At 44.1% G+C, this 26,332-nt stretch overlaps 1 long non-coding RNA gene across 1 annotated transcript in view; it reads right to left on the bottom strand.

Moving 5' to 3' along the window:
- LOC115067298 overlaps positions 1-26,332 on the bottom strand; it is a 118,877-nt gene that overhangs the window by 55,044 nt on the left and 37,501 nt on the right. Inside the window, exon 2 of the long non-coding RNA XR_003846724.1 lies at positions 15,959-16,032. This is a non-coding gene — a long non-coding RNA (uncharacterized LOC115067298). The remainder of the gene's footprint in view (positions 1-15,958; positions 16,033-26,332) is intronic.

Genomic DNA, 26,332 nt, shown 5'->3' with positions numbered 1-26,332 from the left:
TGTTTTCTTCCCATATCTAGAAGTTTTTGAGAGGGAACTGACACTAATTCTAACCACTTTAACAGCTATCACTAAGGGGAAAAGCAAATCCTGAATCCATCACTCTAGAGCCCAGCCTTGGAAGACAAAAGAAAAATAAGGAAGAACCCAATAGAGGGATGCTTTTGGAAGCTCTTTTCAAGAAATTCCAATGGAGTCTCATATGAACATCTGAAAATTGCCCTGTTCTGACTTTTTTCTAGTTCTCTATCTAGAACTTGTAATGTTAATTACTCTTGCCTTTACTTCTCCTTCACATCTCCTAGTCACGATTCAAGGACTTTCTTCTTCCCTTAGAGACAAGAGTTATGCAATTTGGGAGTCTTTTAGATAGACCCACTGAAAGGGTACCCCAATTGCCTCACCCTGCATGGAAGAAGCGAGAGCAGTCTGTGTCCCGATTCCCTATCCGCAAGTTGTGTAACCCCTTCAGAGGATGGTGTGATAAGAATAGGAGGTAGGAATTGGCTAGGTAGTTAGGGTAAAAAGACCCCAAAGAAAAGTAGCCAGTTTCTTGGCTAAAACTCACAATGTCCTTGGGCCTCTTAACAACATACTCTGTTCCAAAGGCCAAAAATGTCAAAAGTATTTGGGAGCTTGTATCTAATCCTTAAAAGATTTTAGGGTTACCTTGTTAGAGGGGGGAATGTTAGAGTAACCAAAAGCCCCATAAAAATTAAATAAATCAAAGAAGAAGAAAGAGTACATGAAGTTATCAGAAAAATGTGATGGGGCGATATGGGAGGATTTGGAGGGGAGGGAGTGGGCATGGATTTGATCAAAACACCTTATATGCATGTACGAAATTTTCAATGAATTATTTATTTTTTTTAAAAAAAGGAAAAGAAAATGTCCCATAAAACCCACACAGGTCAGTTGGATGGAGGAAATTCCTCAGTGGCAGCTCTTTCTTTCCAGATTCTAGTTTGTACCAAGTTGACACAAATTAACCAGAACACCTCTAAGAGTAGACCCCACTTCCTTTGTAAAGTAAGAAGAAACAAAGCAGAAGCACACAAAATGTTTACTACCCTGCCAGAGTGCAGAATGGATGGGCGGCGCTCATCAGCATCACCTGGAGAGCTTCTCCAAACTGACTTCCTGTTCTGCCCCCAGGAATACTGCTGCACTGAAGAATCCCAAGAATCTGCATTCCTAGGAACCCACTTCGAAAACCCTTGGATTCAAGAGAACAGTGACGTTGGAGCCATCGGTGAGATGCTGCTACAAAAGTTAAGGATTGAGAGAGTTAAGTGATGCTGGTTGTACCAAAAAAAAAAAAAAAAGGGAAAAAAAAAAAGGGGCCCGGGGAGAGCGCAAGGGGTCCCCTGTTTCTCCTGGGTTGCTAATTGATAGCTGTTTGGAGAGGGATGGTCATTTTTTTTTACGGGTATGAACACCTGATGGGTTAATCAGACTTCAATCCATGGTCCCCACTACCCAGAAACATTAGGAAACATAGATTACACTTGGTAGGCTTTTAGAAAAAAAACAAAAAAAAAAAAAAGGGAAAAAAAAAAAGTGGTCCAGGGTAGAGTCTAGGAGTCTCATGTTATCCCTGGGAAATACGCTCCAAGACTCCCGGTGAATGTCCTAAAAGCACAGCTAACAATATCCAGACTGTTTATCCCATATACACGTATATACCTAAGCTAAGGTTTAATTTATAAATTAGGCAAAGTAAGAAATTAACAATAACAAAGTAGAACCATTATAGCTATAGTTCAATAACAATTACTTAAAACTTAGGAATCATTGATTTCTGAGAGTTCTCAATAGCTTCAGACTTTGGTTGGCCGCAGGTAACCAAATCCCCAGAAAATGAACTCTGTTTTAGAAAAAGAACAAACAGCACCAGCAGTGACTGAGGCATTGGGCTGGGAAAGGGATGACTCAAGCAGGACATTCTGGGTTTCTAGGCTGAACAACTAGGTGATGATGGTGATGCCCACTTTAGTGCAGAAGGTCTCAGGAGGCAGAATCAGAGAGCAGGGTCTGAATGGACCAACACAGACCTCTGCGACACCTCAGTGGCCACGGCAGTGGGCAGGGGGAGGCTGAATGAGAGCAGCGAACCCATCCGTCTTGAGTCTCCTCTGTCCTTAGATCCCAGCTCAAGGCCTCCTGGTACATACTAACTATTCAGATGACATCGTTACAGGCTGGTGAATAAAGATGGCTGGGCTTCTGTGTAACCAAAGACCTGGAGTGCCGATATGCTGCCATGTTGAAGGAAGCCAAAACATCTTCTCAACTGGAGCTAGACCTCGGGAGGAACCAAACCACAGCTCCATCACAGGTTTCCCTCCATAGGGATGGTAAAGGTGAGGATGGACAGAGCAAAGAGTAATCACCCAGGTCTCCACAGGGTCTCACTAAAAAATTCACAAGTCTCAGGTTTGAGCGACTCCTGGGTGGGTCTGAGATGGATAAGCTTGAGCATAAGCTAATTCAGCATGAAGGTCAGAGGAATCTGGTTACCTTGGACTTTTTATAAAATAAATTATGGGAAAAGTCAAGTTATGCAACTTGGGGAGATGAGGAGATAGGATGGGGAAACGGAGAGGAGAAGCAAAGGTCAGAGCAGGAAGATGGCATCACCAAACTAGTGGCCCATTTGGGGAGAGGGGCACCTCCAGGTCATGACCTCCCAGTGCAGCCCACACTTGGGTCCTCGCCACGCTCTGAGAACAGAGTGGAGGACCCTCATCTCCCCCACTCGCCCAGCTGTAAATTAGAAGGCTGTAATTCCAGCTGGGGGTTCTGGTGACATCATAAGCCACAGAGCCACAAGCTCAACTCGCCAGAAGCCCCAAGATGGAATTACAGTCTTTTTTCCTAATCCACGCAGCTCTGGTCACTGCCGGGCTTGCATGATATAATACAAATGAGCAATGTTTTAACCATTTGTGTACAGCCTTTCTTGTTGGGGTCTTCCTCTCCCACTCCCAGGCCTTCCCCCTGGTGCCACGTCGGCAGCTCCCCAGGCCCCCAAGTTGCCCTTTCCTTGGGGATGCTCCTCTGCCTTCTTTATTTCTGTTCTTCCATCTCTTCTCAGGAGCTAGCAACACTCTGACCTCTACCTTAAAATATTGCTTTTCAAGACAAGTCCAGTGTCCTCTGGGTCAGGCAATGTCCTAGAGCTCTGACTCCACAGTCTGCCTGGAATATGGTCCACAGTGGTATGAAAATGAAGCCACAATTTCAGTGGATCCGGTGGGTCTATAGCCAAAGAACCCTCTCTCTGCAAGCAAACCACTACTCATAACATCCTTATTTGGGTTTGGAGCCTTTTTTTTATAGACAACTTTGCCAAACATCAAGTGCTCCTGGGCATCATGTCACTTTGTCCTTTACTTCTCCACCTCCAACCTAAAGCTGATGTTTCAATCTCTCTGGGGAACCCCAACAGGAGAAAGCTGTGGGGGCAGGTAGTAATCCTACAGTTGCCACTTCATGAGCCCCTCCTGTCTCCTTACACTCTTCCTCATCCTTTTCACAAAGATTATTTACTTTCCCCATTTTATAGAGGCTAGAGACCAGAGATGTGGAGTATTTCCAAAATCCTGTATGTACCAAGTCCCAGATCCATGGTTTCAACTTTTGAAGTTTCCGTTACCTGCAGTCAACCATAGTCCAAAATTAAGTGGAAAACTACAAAACTAAAGAACTCACAGGTTTTTAATTGACATGCTAAATTAATGTACTGAAATCTCACTCTGTCCTGCTCTGTTCCACCAGATTCCAATCACCCCTGGGTCCAGTGCATCCATGCTATATAAGCTGCCCACCCAGAAGTCACTTAGCATCTGTCTCGCTAATCCAATCAACTGCCCTCATTGTTGCAGTAGTCCTCGTGTAGCTGACTGACTCTGTGTCACAAGGCCTACATCATTTATCTCATCACGTAGGCGCTGTGTCACTCACAACATCACATAAAAGGTGGGTAAAACATAGATGATTTGGGGAAGACTACATGCATAGAATTTTTATTATAAGATGTTGTAATTGTCCTGTTTTATTAGCTATTGTCAATCTCCAGCTGGCTGCCTAATTAATTTAATTTATAAATTAAACTTTATCTAAGTGTATATGTATAAGAAGAAAACAGTACATACACGATTTGGTAGGCTTCAGATATCAACTGTGGACTATATACCCCTTGGATAAGGAACGGATGATAGTAAAGCCCTCGAATTTGACTCCAACCTAACCACAGATTCCAGACAAGCTCTCTCAGTTCCCCATCCCTGGGGTAAAATATTCTGAGAATAAATGTTGCTGATTGAACATGTAACACAGTTTGTTTGTTGTTGGTTTTCAGAAAGGTTAAGGAATTCCACATTATTTTATAGTCCAAAAGGAATAAAACACACCTCAATTTTCTATGTATTTAACGTATAAATTAAATGATAAAGTTACAAAGTACATTATTTCACAAAGGATTATGACTTCTCCTAAAACAAAGAGTTGCCTCCCACAGTGATGTACTCTGGCAGAAGAGGAGCAGACCTGTAGCTTCTTTTGAAGTGTCATCCCAAGACTAGTATCTGAGAATGCAGCTTACAGAAGAGGTCATACACACAAAGGTATGCACACCACGCTGTGTGTATGCACACCATGCTGTGCACGCCATGCTGTGTGCAGTAGGTCTGCAGCCTGAACCACAAGCATCCTGGAGCTGTCCATCAATATCAAAGGGGAGATCAGAGACAAGAACCAATATTTTAGGGACAAATGATTGGGGATCGTTGCAAAATATGATCATTTTGCAGTTCCATAGAGGGTTTCAGGTCAAGCATCTCATAAAAGAAGGACACACTTAACATCCAAAACACCACCTGCCAACACCAGGGACTACAGCCATCTTGGAGGAAGCAGTATTACACAGAAAAGAAGACTTAGACTCAGCTCTGCCTTCTGCAGAAAATACATCTGTGCATTCCCTGTGGATAGTTCAGGAAGATGTGTGAGGCAGTGACCTGGTTTTCTTCCTCTAGTATCAGGAAGAGTAAACAGTATCTTCCCAGAGAAGGTAAACACATCAGCATGCATCATACAAAGTTACAAGCCCAGATATGTGCCACATGGAAGCAGCAAGCATTGTGCTTCTCCAGCTCCAAAGTGAGTTGGCAGAATTGCCTGGTGAGGGAGAGCAATTTATCCATTCCTAACATCAAGCATTTAATTACCAGATTAATCCCATGTCATCATCCTGCACGATGGAAAAGAAGCATCATCTACTAAATGTGTAGGAATGAACTGGAGAACATCTTGTGGGTTTTCTTTTTTATATTGTCTGCGTATGGGGTAGGGAGTGTGTGCATCCATGTGTGTATGTATGGGGGTGTATGCCAATGCATGCATGTACAGAAGCTAGCTAAGGATGTCCCATGTCCTGTTCTATCACCATCTGCCTTTTTCCCTTGAGACAGGGTCTCTAGCTGAACCTGGAGTTGCTATTTTTCAGCTAGGTTGGCAGCCAGCAAGGCCCAGCAGTCCTGTCTCCACCCCCAATAATGCTCCACCCCCAACAATGTGCACAGCCATGCCAGCTTTTTATGTGGGTGCTGGGGATCTGAGCTCAGGTCCTTATGCTTGCATAGCAAGCATTCTTACGCACTGAGTTATCTCCCTAGCCTCTCTTGTGGGTTTTCCTCGTTGAGTGAATGTCTAGGATCACCCTGGCTGTGCACAGCTGGTGCTGCCCACTGCAGAGAACGCACCTGCACTTCATGCCCTGAGCCTAAAGATGTTGATGAGGCTGCTTTGCCACATGGTCTCAGGGTCGTACTTCTGGGGCTCAAGGTGACTGCATCATCTTTAGCAACTTTTATAAACCACGTATGCCTCAACTTCCTAGTCTTTAAACTAAGCCTCCCTGTGAGGTTTGTGATGATTGAGTAAATACACACAAGGTACACAAAGTCATTCTCAATAAATGGCAGGTTCGTGATTCCTTTCCCTCCACTATTATGTTTGGGTTGGCTAGAACTAGTGATAAAAACATCTGACTCAGAGGGCTAAGAGGGCAGTCTTCAGCACAAATGCTCCCCTGTGACCCCACCAAAACCTACTTCAGTCAGGCACAGGTGCCATGTCACAGAGCTGGCATCCCCAGGCTGCAGAAATATGGGGCTCCTGGTTAGAACTGCACCCTAGCAGTTACACCCTAGTGTTACAGCCTCAGTTTCAATGGGAAAAATACTGTGATGTGCCCAGCGTGAAGCTGGACAGGTTCACTCCAAGAGTTCTCACTATGAAAGTCCACCTCCCTCCCAGACACCACAAGACACTAGCAGAGCCTCTGAAACAGACACACACAGGACTGGAGACAAAAACAGCACCCAGTCTAAGGAAGAGCAGATCGAGAGGAGAGAAATTGAAAGCAACTTGAAGAAAATCTCAGATTGGATATGGGATTGGTCAAGTCAGACAGAAAACATCTGCCCCCACAAGGAGTTCCTTTTTAACACTGGCAACACAGCTGTTCTCAGCATGGGGAACACAGACATCATGAAAAGGCGCATTTTGTCAGCCTTTCCTTTGTCTCTGCTGCTCTGGCCTTTGGATTGGGGATCTATATTGGGATGTGCCTCCACCAGCACCTTTGATGAAGAATGGAAACACACAGAAAGGGTTCATATCTGGGCTGTAACAGCCAACTGAGGAGCCTTCATGGCCCTTGGGCCACTGCACTTGTGTTTCTTTGTTCTATAATTTTGACATTTCTAAACCAGGAAGACAAAGAATAGATACAAAAATCATGATCTATAATTATACCTACGGGATCAATTCATACACATGCCAGATTGACACCTATTGTAACATTTAGTAGTAAATTTTCTTCAGATATTAGATACAAATAGTATAAATAATTTAATATAGCAGCAATGGTGTATGCATTTAAGAATGAGCTATAATCATTTTTTAGGTTTCCTTTTTTCATGTTGTTTTGCCTGCATGTATGTATGTGTACCACATGCATGCAGTGCCCACAGAGGCCAGAAGAGGGCATTGGGTCCCCTTGAACTGGAATTATGGATGGTTGCGAACCACCATGTGGGTGCTGGAAACCAAACCCAGGTCCTCTGCAAGAGCAGCCAGTGCTCTCAACCACTAAGCCATCTCTCCAGCCCCATGATCTGTAATCTCATTTCTGTTCAGACTTTTTATACTTCAAAAGAATGAGAACTGATATTAAAAATCCCTACCTTATAGGGTTTGTCCAAAAGGAATACTGTGATCTTATAATCATATTACATGGTAGAAAATATTATGTGTTAAACTTAATGCATGCAGGTTGTCTGAAAAGACTTTTAACTGGGGCTGGAGAAATGGTTCAGCAATTAAGAGCACTGGCTGCTCTTACAGAGGACCTGGGTTCAGTTCCCAGCACCCACATGGTGGCTAACAACTGTCAGTAACTCCAGTTCCAGGGGATCCAATGCCCTCTTCTGGCATCTATGGGCATTATATGACACAGGTACACTTACATACATGCAGGCAAGACAGTCATACACATAAAATTAAAATAAATGAAAATAGATTTTAAGACCTCATAACTATGTGAAATGTTAAGTAATAAATAGAAGCCAAGATCCACACATGAGCCCACTGCACAGTTTAGAACTCCAGCCTGGCTGGCTATTGTCACCTTGGGCAATCAGTTTTGCTACAGACATCGACTGTCTCTTACTCTTCATCACCCTGCTGGATGTAATCTCATTGTTAGTGCTTAACTTTTGTGTGCTCTTAAAATCAGCTGTATTCTAAGCAGATATGTCTACTTTTAAAAACTAGAAAAAGAAAGAATAAATCTTTGCCAACTCCTTGGAGAGGACTGAATTTACATTTGGGTTAAAACCAGGTGCTCGAAGCTTCTGTTAAACCACGCATACTCCCCAGCGCCTTGTTCTCTGTAGCTTGATGGTTTTAAAGGCTGCCTCTCTGATGTGCTGTATGCATCCTGTTGTATCTGTTTCTCCCACACTGGCCCGCTTTGCTTTCTGTTGCTGTAATAAAACGTTGACCGTAAGCAACTTGGAGGGAGGAAAGGGTTTGCTTGGCTGGCAGGTTACAGCCTACCATCCAGGGAAGCTAAGACAAGAACTCAAGGCAGGAACCCTGAGGCAAGAGCCAAAGCAGAGACCTCACGGAGGAACCCTCCTCACTGGCTTGCTTCCCCTGGTTTGCTCAGTGACCCTGTTTATACAGCCCAGACCCACCTGCCTAGGGATGGCACCACCCACAGTGGACTGAGCCTTCATACATCAATTACCAATTAAGAAAATGCTTCACAGACATGGAAAATTCCTCAACTGAGGTTCCCTCTTTCCAGGTGTCTCTAGTTTGTATCAAGTTGACAAAAACTAACCCTCACAGGCACTTACTTCAGGAGTGTCAAGTTAAAGGTAACATTTTAATAGTTTAAAGAAAGCTGACTCAAACTGTTAATTAGTTTCTAATCAGTGTGACAAATACCTGAGGAAAATGGCTGAATGGGGATAAAGGTTTTACTTTGGCTCATGACAGGAAGGGTACAGCTGAGCAGAGCAGCTCAAATCATGGCGAGCAGGACGCAGAGAGATGATGCCTGCACTGCTGAGCTCTCCTTTTCCATCGCAGCCTTTAACCTATGGGATGGTGTCACCCATTCAAGGTGAGTCTCCCCCAATCATCTCTGGAAACACCTCACACCCAGAAGTGTGCTTTACTGATGTCCCAAAAGCTTCACAATACAACAAGATAAACTATATACAAACAGCACACACCACTGAAGATCCAAGGGCGCAGCCTTAGGCGCACCAACGGTGTGTTCAGGCTATGTTCCCTCCTTCCCTTATGCCTCCTCACTCCACCATGGTTCCATTCTCACACAAGCAGCCACCTTACAGTAGCAAGATGCTGCAATAACCTCAGCCTACATGCCCCAGGGTTCAAGTCCAGAAGGAGAGAGCACACGGAAGATCTTAGAACAAACTGAAGAAAATCTAAGCACCAACTGTCACCTGTCCTTCCCCTCAGTGCTGACAAGGCTGAGCTTGTTTTCATGTGGCTGTTGGCACGTATCGCTTTAAAAGGTGTTCCTTTTAATCAAAAGATTTCATATTTCTTGTGCACAAAATGATAAGGGTGTGATTTCTTTCACACAAACTTATTTACCCTAAGGGGTGTTCACAGGCCTGCCAGAGTTAGACATGCCTCCTCTGGGCACAAGCCCTTCCCTCCTGGGAGCTGCCACTCGGCTATGGCGCTCTTAAAACAGCACCTAACCCCAAAGCATGCTGATACCCAAGTCTCTTCATCCCTTGGTATCAGTCGTGTCCCCAGCTGATGGCTCGGGTCCTGGAAAAAGCATGGCTTCCTTCTTCCCAGTTCCCTTGGCTTCATGTTGGATCAAGTTCCTAATTTTTCCAAAATACTTGATAGAAAAAAAATGCCTTCGTAACCCCTCACCCACTTGTCTCTCAAAAATACCAGATCTCCTGTCTGGCACTTCCAAGCTTGCTGAACAGCACCAAGGGCTAGTCATCAGTGTTCCCAAAGAGCTGGCAGCCAAGGATTCTCCCACCAACTTGCTCAGTTCCATGGCTAGGCTCTCGGGCTGGGTTTGGCCCACATCAGGCCTTCTCTCTTTAACAACTTGACTCAAAAGTTACCTGATCTTTGTTACTGTTCTGGAGGAATATCACAAAATGGGTAGTTTATAAAGAAAAGAAAATTATTTTTCAGGTTTCTGAAGGCTGGGAAGTGGAAGGACATTGCACCAGCCTGTGGTAAGAGCCATCAGTGTCATCCCACGGCAGAAGGAAGAAGAGCTGACAACTGTGAGACAGGAGCATAGGGGTCCAAACCATCCTGCTCTCAGGAACCACGTCCTACAGCACTTTTAATGATAAAGCTTTGCTTTTTGCCTATATAACATGTCTTGTGGGATGATGGGCTGGTACCCAGGCTGAGAGAGCACTTACCCTCCCTAAAGTGGTCAGTAGGCACCCCAGAGGAGAGAAGAGCAACTAAATGACATGAGACCTTCATTCCAAAACTCATGAGCCAGAACCAGGCTCCTTCCCACTATAAAGGGATCAGAAAACTTGATGCCACCAGCATTAGAAGGCAGGGACTAGAAGCACTTAGCGATCAGCACTTCTAAGACCCCCATGATAGGTAAGTCCTGGCCTTGTCGTTGATGGAAGGGAGAATTAAAGGACACTAGGTGTTGGTTGTTGGCGCATACTAGCAGCGTATGCTGAAGAGGCAGAGACAGGAGGATCTGGCTAAAGTGCTCCTAATTAGTCAGGGCCGCTCTGCCCTCTGGAGTAGCCTGACTAGAGCCATCTGGTCCCTCCAATATAAAATCAAAAGAGAGAACCTGAAGCCAATCAGAAAGCAACCAAGGTACAACAATAATACGATCAAATTTGAACTCAACAAAGGAAGGTTTGTGCTTCATACCAGAATCACAAGCAACAAAAGAAATGCATATGCCAAAACCACAACAAAAAAATAGTAAGAAAAAACAAAATAATATGTCCCCACCAAACACTACCAGTCCTATGAAGAGTTCTACAATGAGAACTCCCTAGAGGTAGGTAACCCAGGAGACAGAAGTTAAAAGAACAATTACAAACATGATGAAAGAATCCAACGAATTTAAAGAACACACCAACAACTCAAAGAACTAAGAGAGGACAGGGATAAACTTCTGACTGAGTTCACAAAAGAGATAGAAACATTGAAGAAAACTCAGGTTGAAATGAGGAAAGAAGTGAAAAACTCAAAAAGCCAATTTGAAATGGAAGGAGAAAGTCTCACCAATAGAATGAATGAAATGGAAAACAGAGTATCAAGATTGGACAATAAAGTTGAAGAACTGGACCGCTCAAGCAAAGAATATGAAAAATTAAAATAGGAATAAAATATTCAGGAAATCTGGGACACCATGAAAAGTCCAAATTTACACATCATAGGCACAGAGGAAGGAGAAGAAACCCAAACAAGTATGCCAGTCTCCACTCATCAAAGAAGCTTCTTTTGCAACAGATGGAGACTATTACAAAGTTCCACAACTGTCACACACAGAAAATGGGTGTCTATGAGATGCCCAACTCTAAGTGACACATCTACAATGGAATCTCTACACCTAAGGCTCATGGAACATAGTGGAACAAGGGGTAGAGAGCATACTAATGCATCTCTCAACTCTCATCAACAAAGTTCCCTCAAGCAACAGAGGGCAATGAACACAGAAGGCCACGAATGGCCTCACCTATAGAGAATAAGAGTCTGCAGAGTGTGGATCCCTGGACAGGACTCCTATGTTAAACTTCATCCACCCAGGGCTCAGTGACCATTGCAGAAGAGGGGGCAGAAAGATTGTAAGAGCCACGGAGGAGGTGCATGACCGTATGGAAACAGTCTTACACATTCCTGGGACCTTGCTCATATGAACCTATAGCAATGGTGTCAGCATGCACAAGACCATGCAAACTCTAGCAGACAAAAACTGGGGAAATGGATAGCAGGCCCTAACTTTAGCCAAAGAACTATTAGCAGCTGATTACCTCTGGGTGAGAGACAGTTGATCTTGATCTTTTTTTTTTTTTTTTTTTGAGACAGGGTCTCCCTGTACCCCTAGCTGTCCTGACACTCACTATGTAGACCAGACTGGCCTTGAACTCACAGAGATCTGCCTGCCTCTGCCTCATAAGTGCTGGGACTACAGGCGTGTGCCACAACTCCTGGTGAGTTGATCTTCTTTAGGCTGACTGGACTCCAGTGATGAACTTGCACTGAGGGCTGTCTGAGTACACTAACTTGACTCGATAGGTTTAACATAGACAGGATGCTTGAAATTCAGTGGGGCAGGATATGGGGAGTCCAGATGGGGGAGGGGGTATAGAGATGATTAAGGTGTTTTGTATGAAATACACAAGAAAATCAATTTTAAAATATACATTCAAAAAAAAGGACACCAGGCATATGGAGGTAGGGAATATAGGCTGGGGAGGCTGGGGGCAGAATGAATGACCTCAAGGCCCTAGGAGGGTAAGATTCTGTATGCTGAATCCCAAGTTATCATTTGTGGCTTAAAGATGGAAAATTTTAGACTCCATCTCTGACAGGACTAAATTAGAATTTGCATTTTAGCAAGAGCCCCAGGCAATTGGCACACACACTAAAGTATGAAAAATGTTCTGGTGTGGATAGCTAATGAAAATGTTTTAGGTGATCTAAGGACATCTTTATTTTAATAATTATTAGTTTTATTAATTCTCTCTGTAGCAAATGCTGGTATTTTTCATCTATGAAAGTGATATAAGAGCAATTTATTTCACTAAAAGTCTATTTTAAGAAAAAAATGGGAAGTAAATAATAAGACAAACAAGGACCAGTTTGGGACAAATTGTGACCAGTGCCACATGGACATCTGAAATCTGAGAGTTCTGCTTCTCATTCTCCCCACCCCTCCTCCCTGATTCTCCTGTCACCCCACTCTCCGCCCCTGTCGCCTATGACCCGCCTCAGACCTACAGTCATCAGACAGAAGAAACATCACTATGTCACATTGGAGCCGGGGCCAGAAAATGGACACGATCGCACAAGTTCTAAGTATCTGGAACAGCAGGAGGCACAAGCAGCCATCCAACACCCAGCACCCAGCACTCAGCACCCAGCACACAGGTGTTTCAGTGACAGTATAGAACAGCTGTCCCCTAGGATGATAACGGAACTGAAAACTTTCTTGTCATCTAGCGACATCAAGGCCATCATAAAGTCTTAGCACAGCGGGTTCATTACTTGGTGCTCACTGATGTAGTGTGATGAACCAACCCAGCAGGCTTGGAAAAGTCTACACTCAAGTAATATGCAGTGCACATACTTGATAAGGACAATAAGCCAGCATCACCAGCTTAAGAATTTGCTGTACTTTAATCATTAGAATGTACTCCTACTTATGGGAAAGGTTTGTTGTCAAACAGTATGCCGTGCTACCCCGGCAGCAGCCTCATCCATGTGTTGTCTACTGGGTATATTGATCACATCAAGGTGAGGCCCAAGTGAGTGACTGACTTACACCAGCTAAATTTGTGTAAGCATACCCCCTGATCTTCACGAGGGACGCATCGCCTCTTGGCTCATTTCTGAGCACATCCCCAAGCTACATGCTATGTGACTGTACTTGGAAATATTTCTCTGTCTAGCTACTTTTATTGAGCACTTATCTGAGTCCATTGCTTCAGACGGTTTAGTCCACGGATACTTTACCTTGTGCATTTGGGCAGAGCTAATGATCCTGGGAGCATGTGGTTGAGGAGAGCAGAGCAGAAACAGGAAGGGCTCAAAACTAGCTACAACCCCCAAGTAGCCTACTTCCCCCAACCAGGCCCCACCTTCTACAATCCCACCATCTCCCAATAGTCTGTTCAAATTTTGAGCCCAGCAAGTGCTTAATTACATAGGAATTCCCCACAAAAGCCCCCTAGCGTGACCCTGATATAAGCTGTTTTGAGCGGTCAGAAGATGCAGTATCTCACATAGCAAGAAGTTCAGAGGATGCATGGCTTCAGGTGTGGTGCAATCAGGGTGCTAGCTGACCTCTGTGGTGCTCTGTCCTCAGCCTTTCTTCCCCTCTTGACTCCACCTTTGGCTAGCTCCTTCACTGTGGCAGATAGCCACCAGCAGAAAACGGGCTCGTGCGCTTGGCATACCCACTGAAGCACAACACAACACACACTTAATATCTTTCTTCAATTGGGCCAGTTCGGTCAACTTGCACTCTGAGCCAATAACTGTCACTGGGGCAATGCTATGTGCTGATTGGCTCGTGCCCGCATTTATAAATACATCACTGAGAATGTCTGAGGCCAATCTGGGCTATTGCTAAGGCTCATGCAAGTGAGTTCTCCAGAGACCATGGGCTTCTCAGGGTAGGAGCAGAAACCAGAGCACCAGGTTCTTTTGGGATGTAGAAAGGAAGGAATGGATGCTGGGGACTCGGCCAACAGTGCTCACTGCAGCATGTGAGACTGGGGACAGCTGGGTGGCACAGTAAAAAAAAAAACAAAAAAAAAAAAAAAACACACCATATTAACCTCTGCCTGTTAATCCAGGAGAAAATCTCTTAGAAAATATCATCATCTACCAAATCAAAGCTTGGGATAAAAATTGTGATATCACCACAATTCAGTAAGAAAAAAGAGTCCCAGTGGCTACTATACATTGAGCAGCCCTTGAACTAGGCGCCAATTCAGTTAATAATTGAATTCTCCTAATGCCCTTTCTAAGTTGGAATTACTGTCTCTGTTTAATAGATAATAAAACAGGCAGGTATTGTGACTTGCTGAGGGTCATGTGGCAAGGGGCGGAACAGGAAACGGAGCCTTGGTCTCTGTGAGGAAAAAGTCCCTGCAGCAGGTTGACATTAATGCTAACCCCGTTGTTTTCAGTCTGAGGACCCAGAAAGGCACTGCCGCTATTGGACAGCTTAAGCTGGGTGCCAGCCAAGGAATGTTCCAGATGTCACAGTTGCTCACTTAAGGCATCCATGTTAATGCTTATAACCTTTAACATACGCCTGTGAAGCTGTGTACACACAGGTGAACACAGCAACCTCAGCGAGGAAGTTAGCTGGATGTAAGGATTACTTAGCTTCCTAGCACTGATTAGGCATGTGTGGTAGTTAATCTTGATTGCTATTTCAATTGGATTGAGAAGGCCTAGGAAGTTAGAGAAATTCAGCTCTGGCCGTGTCTGTAAGAACCTTCCCAGAAACAAACTAGACTGTGACTCTCTCTGGAGACAGTGGCTGTTTATCAGCCTGGGTACCATTCCAATGCCCATCTTTGATAGTAGAAAAGAGTTAAAGTAGAAAAGAGAGCTTGTGGCTAAAAGCCACCGGGATTTGGTGGTTGTTATTGCAGCGAAACCAGCCTGACCTGACTGATAAAAACACTCTGGTTTCATCCACTCTTCTCTGCAGCACTTTTGTAGCCTGTATTTGTCAAATTTGTTATTTTGTTTTCCAAATGTTGAACCATTGTGGGCCATGTTCAGTGGCACAGGATGTGGTTAAAGAGGGAGAAAAGAAAGACAGCCCAGCCCAGCCTGCTTGTGTCTCCTCACTTCTTACTGAGCCACATCTCAATTGCTAAGTGGAACCCACATAGTAATTCTCCTAAACCTCTTCAACAGCCCAACAGCCCACACTTTGCAGCCAGGTCTGCTTCTCTGTCACCTTCTCATATGAAATTTCATTCTCCAGGTCCTATTGAAGCATACTGAGTCCTTCCAGGAATCAAACACCTTCCAGATAACCAGCTTGGCTGATGTAGACAGAATTCTAGTAGCAAGAGTGGCAATTTCTGACAGGTAACAGCATTCCCCTCTCACTAGACCGTAAATCAATTGGACGTGATTGTGGTACACTAGAGCCAAGAAGCCCAGCTCCCAGTTCTGGTCTGCCACCACATTAGGTCACTAAGCAAAGGAAAGAAACCAACTTAAAACAAATTATTCAAAAATCAGAAAATAAAACCCTCAAACAAGCTGGGCCTGGTGGCACATGCCTTTAGTCCTAGCACTTGGGAGGCAGAGGCAGGAGGATCTCTATGAGTTCCAGGCCAACCTGGTCCACACAGTGAGTTCAGGCCAGCCAGGGCTATGCGGTGAGACCCTGTCTCAAAAAATAAAGACTTCTCAAATGTCTCAGAACAATTCTCAAAGAGGTCAAGGGGCTGGAGAGATGCTCAGTGGTTCAGAGAGACTTGAGGAAGATGAAGGTCAATTCCCAGCACCTGTGTCCCTCAGCAAACAACTGCCTGTAACTCCAGCTCCAGGGGATCCATAACCCTCTTCTGGCTTCCAAGGGCACTGCACTCAGGTATACAGACTCACATGGGATACATATGCTTACATTGTGTTGGCTCTGTTCTCAGGAGGCAGTAAAGATGACCTGAGGTCCAGACGTCCGCTCCAGTAGCTCAGCAACTGCAAGAAAAATGAGACAACAGTTCAGTTAAAGTCACAGAGCAACTCAGTGTTGTGGCACATGCCAACTACCCCAGCACTCAGGAGGCCAAAACAGAAGGATCATGAGTTGAGGCCAGCCTGGATCCCAAGAGTCCTGAAAAGTGGAAGAGGCTAATGGAAGAAGAGGCCAGAGTGACCCACTGTGAGAAGGAACTGACCCACCAGTGTTGGCCTTAAAGAGGCAGGAAAGTGCCCATAAACCAAAGAACACAGCTGTGTCTAGAAGCTGGAAAACTCAAGGAAATGGGCTTGGAACCTTACAGCCCTGCCAACACCTTGGTTGCCATCCAGTAAGGCTCATGTAGGATTTCTAATGTATAGAAACATAGCTTTGGCTAAGTCACTGCTTAAGGTAATTTGTTAGAGGTGCTAGAGGAAATGAATACAGTCGCCCAGTTAGGGATGCACCCAGCAGTGGAGGTGGATCTGAGAGGGATAGAGGAAGGGTTTGAATATGATTGAAATATATTGTATGAAATTCTCAAAGAATCAATGAAAACACCACTTTTAGAGTGAGAATATAAACCAAAGCCCCTTTCTCAAAAAGACCAAAAAAAAATCGTAAACAATAAGGGGGTCTTTGGTACTCAAGGATTTAACTTATCACTGAGGCAGATGAAAGTGATCAGATCTATCCCAGGCCTTGGGAGGCTTGACTGGGATGGGAATAGCTTCAGTCAAGATGCTTGAACTGAGAGCCAGAACTGTACCTTTTCTCAAGAAGATCCTAGTGTTTATACCAAAAAAGCAGGTAGACAAAAAGCAACTGTGGACCATCCCGGCTGCCCACCTCTTCCCACTCCCAGTCTCAGCAATCCTAAGTCAAATTCTTGGTCAAACTCACACTGAAGTCGTAAGCACCCTACAGTGTTGCAGCATTCTGATGTTGTGGTAGTCTAATGTGGAGGAGTGTGGTAATGCTCACGAGGGTGTTGAAAGCCAAGCACAGAACCTTTGGCAGAGGAGAATCTGGCCAACAGCTGACAATTTAAAAGAAAATTCCATAGCAATTACCCCATAGAGAATTTCAAGAAAGTATCCTGGGGTCTGGAGAGATGACTCAGTGGTCAGAGCACTGGTTGCTCTTGCAGAGGACTCAGGTTGGGTTCCCAGCACCCACATGGTGGCTAACAACCATCTGTAACTCCAGTTTCAGGGGATCTGATGCCCTCTTTTGGCCTCTGCAGCATTGCACACATGGGTGCACATATATACACGCAGGCAAAACACTCATAGATGTAAAATAAATAACTCAAAACAAAATGTTTAAAGGGAAGTATTCTAGCATCAGAATTCCATATCCTCACATATTTTTGTTGACATTGATGCTTTTTATAATGCGATGCAGGGGGGAGTGCTACCATGTAATTTTTTGGTCGGGGGATTACATAAACACATACAATCACATTCGATGCATACTCTCTATGCCTCAGTCAGGATTATAACCTAAATTTGGTTACATATAAGGAACTTTTCCCCGGATAAATGGACATGGAGAGTTCACTGAGGTCTTAACCTGAACTTCTCTGACCCTCATGCTACTGAGTAAGAACCCACGAATTGATTTCTTGTCCTTCTAAGAAATACACGTTTGTGTCTTTTGCTCTTTCTTCTGTTTTCCTATTGACTTATAGGTGATCTTTCCATATTCTTAACCTTTGTTGCTGTATACATCACAACTATTTCTCTGAATAATTAAATCCATTTATCGAAGGTAGCATTTCCTTAACAACACAACAGTCAAAGGATTTTGTTGTTTTTTATTTGTATGTTTGTTTTAGATTTGATGAGAAATCTCTTTTAAGTGGATTTACTTCAAGAGTTCACTGTATAAATTATCTTCAGATAACCATGGACTCCTGGAGTTCAAAATCAACACAGCACAAAATCCTGATGAATTTTTACTCCAACTTTTTTTCGTCAATATTCCTTGTCAACATCTTTCTTGAAATGGGCCACATCAGATAATACAGTTATGCACGGTATAACCAGGTTTTGATTAAGAGGAACTACATTGTGGTGTTGGGCCAAGAAATGATAATGGAGCTGAAAACCTCTTTTGACTTCATTTTTCTCCACTGTATCTTTTCTGTGTTTATATTACATATGGACCACTCTATGACAATGACAGATAATATTCAGAAGACCTGTGCAGGTTGGTGGCCCAGGAACAAGGGACTGCACCATCTAGGTTTGTACCCGTACATGCCACTATGCTCACACGATGGTGGTAACCTGCAGCACCTAACGGCGCATTTCCAGAACGTATCCCCATCATTAGGTGACGTGACTGGGCTTCACAGGTTCAGTGTTTCCTTCAGGCTACATTGTCTGGCTTAAGATCGGTACCACTGTCCAAGACTTTCAAGTTTCTTTAAGTTCCGTGTTGGGAACTAGAAAATGCTATAGTTGCATAACTATGGCTCTTAAAAATCATCATTTAGGGAGGTGAAGAGATGGCTTCATGTTTAAGAGTACTTGCTCTTGCAGACAACCCAGGTTCAGTTCCCAGCACCCACATGACAGCTAAAAACCATCTTTAACTCCAGTTCCAGGGGATCTGAAGCCCTCTTCTAGTCTCCACAGGTATTGCACCTATGTGGTGCAATTACATACATGCCAGCCAGCAAAATTCCCATACAAATAAATTACAAAAAATTTTAAATAATCATTAAAAACTAGCCAGCCTCTTGTCTCAGTCTCCTTAGCACTGGAATTACAAACTTGCTCTTCCAAACCCAACTTCGTTCACTCACTCTCTAAGAAGATATGTACAAAGACAATCATGTCCTGCCAGTCTCCAGCACAGAGAAGAACACAGTAGCATTTTGAAAATTCTCTAAGTACACTGGACTTCATTTCCCCAGCATGCACTCAAAAGAGTGCATTTGGAAGAAAAACAAAACTACACCGCCCCTATAAAAACTAATCTCTACTAGTAAGACATGGCTAATTGGCTAACTGGCTCTCCTTGTGTCTTCTGGCACCCAGGCTCATCCTGTCACTCTGTCATCTTCAGCTCTTTGACTGTTGACCTCTGAGTATGTTCCAAGATGTCATCATTCCTGTGCCTGCCCCTTAGTGACACCCACATCAGACAAGGGAAAGACGGCACTCTCTGAGACCACGTTTAAGCAGGTGAAACTGTTCCAAGCTTCTAGAAACCTCAAGTAGACGTCCTTTGACATCCCACTGGCCATACACTAGTCATGAATCTGTGCCTAAACCACAGAATTATAGGAGCAGAGGAACGGCAAGGGTTGGCTAAACTCATCAAGAGTCATTCTCTGAGAGCCCAAAAGCTCATGGCTGACCATGTCATCCAGGAAGAAGGAAGAGAGGCTGTTAGATGCCCTCACAGCATGAACAAATCCTGGCTGCATTTAGAGCATGTGACAGCTGCTTTCTCAAAGCTCACAGTCAAAATAAGAGTCCACAAACCTTTTCAGCCAGTAAATCAGCATGCTCAGCCTTGAGGACCACGTGAATTCTCCATGACTGCTCAACTCTTCTGCTGCTGTTTGGATCTGGAATGATGCTTCCATGGGCCCATGTGCTGAAGGCACACTCCCAGCTTAGTGCCAATAGGAAATGATGGAGATTTTAAGGGGCGGGTGCAGCATGAAGTCTTTTTAGGTCATCAGGCATATAAAGGGGATCACTGGACCTCAACCCCCTCCCCCTTTTCCTCTTTTTCTCCTTGGCCATTAGGTGAAAAGTTTAACTCCACCATATACTTCATACTCTCTCACCACAGGCCCAAAAGCAGTAGAATAACTGACCAAGAAATAGAATCTCCAAAACCATGGGCCAAAATAACCTTTTTCTCTTTATAAGTTGATCATTTGGGGTATTTTGTTATAGTAATGGAAAGGTGACTAATACATTTGCTATTTTAGGTCAAAAACAGTACTTAAACAAATACATATAGCTGGGTTCCAATAAAACTTTATAAAAAACCAGGTTGCTGGTTGGATTTTGGCCCAAGTTCTTTGAAGGGTAAATCTTTTGTCTAATAGAGTGACAGACATGTAAACTGAGATCTTACACTGGTTGCAGCATGTTCTGGCTGGCAAAACTAGGGTTTGATCAAGATCATTTTTCAATTGGCTACAATACCCACTATTCCCCATTCTCTTATGTCATGCTGCCCTTCATCCTGTCATGATTCCAGGGTAAAAGTGAAGGCTGTGTTGCCCAGAGTTATAAGAAACATCCACATATTTATTAATGGCATCTGTACATGGATGTTTGTGTGTAAATGCCATTAAGAGATAATACTCACACACCAAGGAAACTGAATAAAATTCTGCCGGTGCTGATTTTCTAGGCACACGGCTCCAGGGAGCTCAGTGCAAACCCTCTCTCGGGATGATCAGCAGTGGCTCTCACTGACAAGCTGTGTGGTAACCCAAGCCCTGCATTCTGCTGACGAGCCACACTCCCGTGGTCTATGAGCTCAGTGGAATTATACCCTGTTATTGAGTCCTGAACCATATATTATCATGAATACTAAGCCAATTCAAATGGCCATCCCCTCTGCCTTAACATTAGACAAAGTCTTGAGTAATTACCCTTCTTTTCAAAGAATGTGTTTTCCTTGGCATTGAATCCTGCTAAAGCCTAGGGTGCCTGGGCCTCCTGCACTAAGCTTTCATGCTCCTGGAGAGGCTGCTAGCATCTGGGGTCATTTATACAAGGACCTGTTGTGTGACACTATTTCTGTGGACATGTGATCAAACTCACCCCAGAAAGAGAACTGAGATTAGAACAAAGTCAAGACCATCAAATTTCAGCTTGGTGAACCAATGAGTTTTATTAGAATTACAGGAGTATAGGTGAGAGGGTACTTACAGGTGCAGGAATAACTCACAGACACCTGCATCACCAAAAGCCCACCACTGTGTGGGTGGCAGCTCACAAAAGCTGGAAAGCCGAGCTCTCTGCACAACCTGCAGGCAGCTCAACAGGTTGGAGAGGGTCTTTTCCAGGGAGAATAGTTGATCTCTGCCTCTTCTAGGTGGTCTGGTCTACCTCATCCAGGCGTCTTGGCTGGTCTGAGAGTGTCTCTCAGCAGTTCTCAGAGCTTCTATATGCTTGAGGAGGGAGGGGCCTAGTGCATCTCTCAGTTTCTGGGACTTGCTATAGCTAATGTATTGTTTGCTTCCTGAGTTTAAAGAGCATCCTGCAGGATGGAATGCTTCATCTACCCTGAGAACATCCTGAGTTTTAAAGCTCTCCAAAATGGATATTTGTTGTTGTTGTTGTTGTTGAGCCAGTGAATTTACTGGGGTTACTTTCAGTAGTAAAATGGAATGTTTCATCTCGGAGGACACTGCTACACAGCAGGTCCATGGAACCATGAATAACTCCCTTTTGTAAAGAAAAGATCAGCAAAGAAAATTGAAAGTATGCACTCAACCTCAGAGAAAAAGGCAACTTTTGCAAAGGCCTTTGGGGGATATCAAGCTCTTGATCACATTTTCCCCATCCTCCAGCCCACCCCAGAGCTAAGGTCTCTTAGATGATGCCTGCTGAATTCTAAACAAGGAGACACACTATTGACTTGCTTTCACTCAACAAATAACGTGTTCTGCATCAGCTGATACAACAGGGAATAGAAAGAGTGGATCCTGGCCTTGGAGGGGTGCAGTGTTGAAGGAGCTGGGGACACCAGAAGTAGGTTGTAAATGATGTGAAAGAAAAGAACAGGTGCTGTGTGTATTGGTCTACTGTGGTTGCTGTAACAAATTAACCCCATTGGTAAACTACATCGCTTAAAGTGACATTTACTATTCTTACAGTTCTAAAGCATGGAAGTCCAAAACCAAGGTGCCAGCAGACCCACACTCCCTCTGAAAGTCTGTTGCTCCAGCCTCTGCCTTCAATATCACCTTATCTCCTCTGCTCTCTGTGAGGTTTTCCTCTTATAAGGACAGATGTCACTGCACTTAAGTATTGTCCAGATTAGGGATAGAGACATGGTCAGGTGGTTAAGAGCAGCGGCTGTTCTTGCAGAAGACCCAGGTTAGATGCCCAGCACCCACATGGTAGCTAACAACAGTCTATAACTATAGTTTCAGGAGATCCAACACCCTCTTTTGGCCTCTGCAGGCATTGCATGCACATGGTACACTTACATCCAAGCAGAAAAAAAAACCCTTACACACATAAAATAAAATAAATATTTTTTTTAAAAAAGAATTGTCCAGATAATCCAGAGCATCAAGATTCTTAATTAAACCTACAAATATTCTTTCTATGAACAAGATCACCTGAGTGTAGATACATCTTTTGGGGAGTCCCGCCCCACCACAGAGTGGTGTGAGTATTGGTTTGCTGTGGCCGCTATATAACAAATTAACCTACATTGGTAAACTGAACTACTTAAAATGACATTTACATCCTCACAGTTCTGAAGGCCAAAAGTCCAAAACCAAGGTGTCAGCAGGCCCACATAAGAGGTCATAATGAGGTAACTTGTTTAGATTGCAGGGAGGGAGAATCCGAGGGATAAAATCTTAGCTGCAATTTAAAGGAGACACATACCATGCAGAGTAGGGGAGAACCAGGTTGATGAGCAAATGCTTTGGGCATTGCTAGTCAAGGGCACAGCCTGTACCAAGGTCCTGAGAGCCACCAAGTTAATAGCACTTCACAAATGGCAAGAAAGTCATTACAGCCTGAGTATAATGGATAGAATGGGCTGAGGTGAGTAGGGAGTTGACAGATGCCTGCTTTAAAGGCCTTAGCTCCCATAGGAAGGAACTGGAATTCTACCTCAAATCCAAGGATAAAAATAGCCTGATTAAGCTAGGTACAGTGCCACACACTAGTAATTCCAGCACTCAGGAAAATGAGGCAGGAGGATCATGAGTTCAAGGCCAGCCTGGGTTACATAGCAAGACCCTATCAGAAAACAAGAGAACACGTGATTAAATTTCATCTTGAAGATTTGTCAGAGGGCACAGCAGGCAGTAGTTTAAACAGGAAATTAGTACTCTTACGTTTTTAGCAATAGCAACGCATAGGTTCTAGAATTTACATGACTCAAATAAAAATGCATAAATATAAATCCAAGTCAGAGCACTAGTAATCCAGGATTTATATGTTGATCTATAGCCCATCCAAAGTTCATATGTTGAAATCGTAACTCCAGTACCTTATTTGGAGATAGACTGTTGCAGACATCCTCATTTAGGTTAAAATGAGATCATATCAAAGTAGAGGCGGTCCCTAATCTGCCTGTAGAGGGACATAAGGACATAAGCATGGTAACTTTCAATCACTGTGACAAAAGTCCTGAATATAATTAACTTATAAAACAGAAATGTTTGTCTCAGCTCACAGGTTTGGAGATTTCAGTCACACCTCAGATCACAGGAGTGCATGAAGCAGGAAACCTGCTCGACTCATAGCCAGGTACAAAAAAAGAACAAAAGCAACCAAGATCCCACAAACTCCTGCACATGTACACTGCCACTGACCTACATCCTCCCACCAGGCCCCACCTCTTAAAGCTGCTACTGCCTTCTAATAGTGTTGAGTTGGGAACCAACCTAGCCTTTAACACCTGGGCCTCTGAGGGGGAATTCTAGAGCCAAACCACAGCACATGTACAGGGAGGACGCCATCCAGGCAAAAGGATGAGCATCTGCAAGCCAAAGGATGAGGCCCAAGCCCCATCCTCCATCTCAGCCTGCAGAAGCAAGCCACTAATTCAGTACCTGGGTTTCCAGCCTGCAGGGTTAGTAAGCATCAGACTCCTGTTGTTAAAGCAACTGGGCTGTGTTGCTTTCTTACGGCAGCCCAAGCAAACCAGCATCACATTTAGGAAGTGAAGTGGGAAAACCAAAACTAATGGAAGACATCTCACCAGCCTCCTCCCGCCCCCTGGACCAATGACAGGACTCACCACCCGCAGCAACCAATGACCAGCCACCTTCCCCGTTGCTCTCTTCCTCCACCTCTCTTTCCACCCACAGGATCCTCTGCTGCATCCCTTCATGCCTAGCCTTGACTAGCTCCCCAGAAAAACTCACCCAAACCCTAGAATAAGGTGACTCCTTCTCCCCCATGTCCATTTCCAGGCTGGGTTCTGGATTTCTCCCTGATGGCCCCTTACCTTCCAAGCATTCTCCATCATCCCCTGCCCAATGATGAGCACACTGGTGAGAGGCCTCTGTAGAGAGGGCCCAGAACCACACTGGTCTCCTTAGGAGAAACACACAGAGTCTGAAAGGCCAAGTACAGGGGCCATACCCCTCAATGGCTCCCCCTTCATCCACCTCTATCAGAGGTAGGTGGAGAGAGACAGGAATACAAACACAATTTTATGTCTTATTTCTTTTCTTTTCTTTCGAGACTGGGTCTCCCTGTAGCCACAGTTGGCCTGGATTTGCTATGGAGACCAGGCTGGCCTCAAACTCACAGAGATCCACCTGAAAGTGCTGGAATTAAAGGCATGTGCCACCACACCTAGCCATGTCTTATTTCTTTCCACACAGAGATTTTAATTTTTTTAATTGTAACTTCCCAGGGCAAACACTACATTGTGTCTGTGTCTACATCCTCTAAGGTATAGAAGAGACCTCTTTGCACAGGGGTACTATTAACTGAACCTCGCCAAGACCTTGCATCCTTACCCCAAGATCTGTCATTCTTCCTACACCATCTGCAAAGTTACTGAGCTGAAACCAATCCTCATTAAGATTTGGTGGGCTGGGGATGCAGCTCAGTGATAGAGTGCTTGCCTAGTATGTATGAGGCCCTGGGTTCCATCCTCAGTACCGCCAAAAAAAAAAAAAAAAAAAAAAAAAGGCAAATGCTAAGCTTTGGTGGCATCTGTTATGAGCATTTAGTGACTTTTTTTCCATCTACTCATCAGTCCTAAAAATGGACTCCCTCCTGCAAATGAGAATTCCCGCCTAAGGCAGCTGGGACCACAGGTGAGGGAGGGAGTGGGAATGACCAGAGGGGCCTAAAGAGAAGGAGTGAAGCAGCTACCCTGCTAGAGATCCCTCTCCTCACTGTGATTGAATGAACAGCAAAATCCCCTTCCAGCAGAAGCATGTTCCAATTACACGCCATCCTAAAAGGGACAGGGGAAAGAGGCAATATCTCCAGGAGAAACCTGGGTGAACTGAGAGGCTGGTAGTCCACCATACAATACAGTTCTTAGGGGGAAGGGACTGTGACTGATTCAACTCTGCCCATCCTCAAAGCTGTAGCATAAGCATCTCATCTAGGACCTAATGCTGTGAGGATGGATGGATGGATGGATGGATGGATGGATGGATGGATGGACAGATGGACGGATGGGTGGATGCATGGACAAACAGATGAACAGGCAATCAAAAATCTCTATTTTCTTCCTGAGTACTTGTCTTCAGAGACTTGGTAAAGCCTATAAGGTCATATTTGTTGCCTTAAGCCAACCCCCAAGTTCCTGGGAAAAGCAATGAGGTTAGTAATTTCTTAGAATCCCTGAGAGGCTCAAGGGGGGTCGGGAGTATGCATAAATCTCCTTACAAAGCTCATTTAGCAAATGTCCTACCTGTAGGCTTTCCATGGGCACTTTAATTTGTTCCTATCTAATTAATGTTCCACAAACATTTTTTGACCACCTACTGTGCACAAGATGTCATTGGGCACCATCTTTTACTGTTTCAGTCGACATCACCATCTAAACAAATTCTGATAAGCTTTGTAGACCCTGCACATTTCTGGTTAACACTTTATACCATGAATTTAAATTGTGCAAAGGATGTTACTCTTTCTGCATTGCAAATATTGGCATTTTATAAATAAGACTACTCACATCACCCTTCCATCTTCTCAAATATAATCTAATACCATAGCAAGTTCATGCCCACCACCAGCTATTTTTTAAATATATGAACAAGCGTCTTTGTGAGTCATAAAATTTGACATTTTTACTTTTTCCTCATTGAAATAAAATCAATTTACTTTAATATAATTTCATGCTAGGAGACTTCTTATCACAATTTTAAATCCAATTTCTTTTCTAAGATTTTTAAAAATATTTTATTATTTTATTTTATGTGTATGGAAGGGTGAGCCTGTGTGTAAGTGTACCTATGTTGTGCAAAGCCCGTGGAGGTCAGAAGAGGGCATCAGATCCACTAGAACTTTACAAATGGTTGTTAGTTGTCATGAAGGTGCTGGGAATCGAACCCAGGTTCTCTGCAAGAGCAGCCAGTGCTCTTAACCGCTGAGCCATCTCTCCAGCCCTATT

This window comes from Nannospalax galili, unplaced genomic scaffold (genome assembly GCF_000622305.1).
Source record: "Nannospalax galili isolate Female #2095 unplaced genomic scaffold, S.galili_v1.0 scaffold104, whole genome shotgun sequence".
Taxonomy (NCBI): Eukaryota; Metazoa; Chordata; class Mammalia; order Rodentia; family Spalacidae; genus Nannospalax; species Nannospalax galili.
The sequence above is the reverse complement of the archived record's forward strand: the minus strand, read 5'-3'. Positions and strand labels throughout refer to the sequence as shown.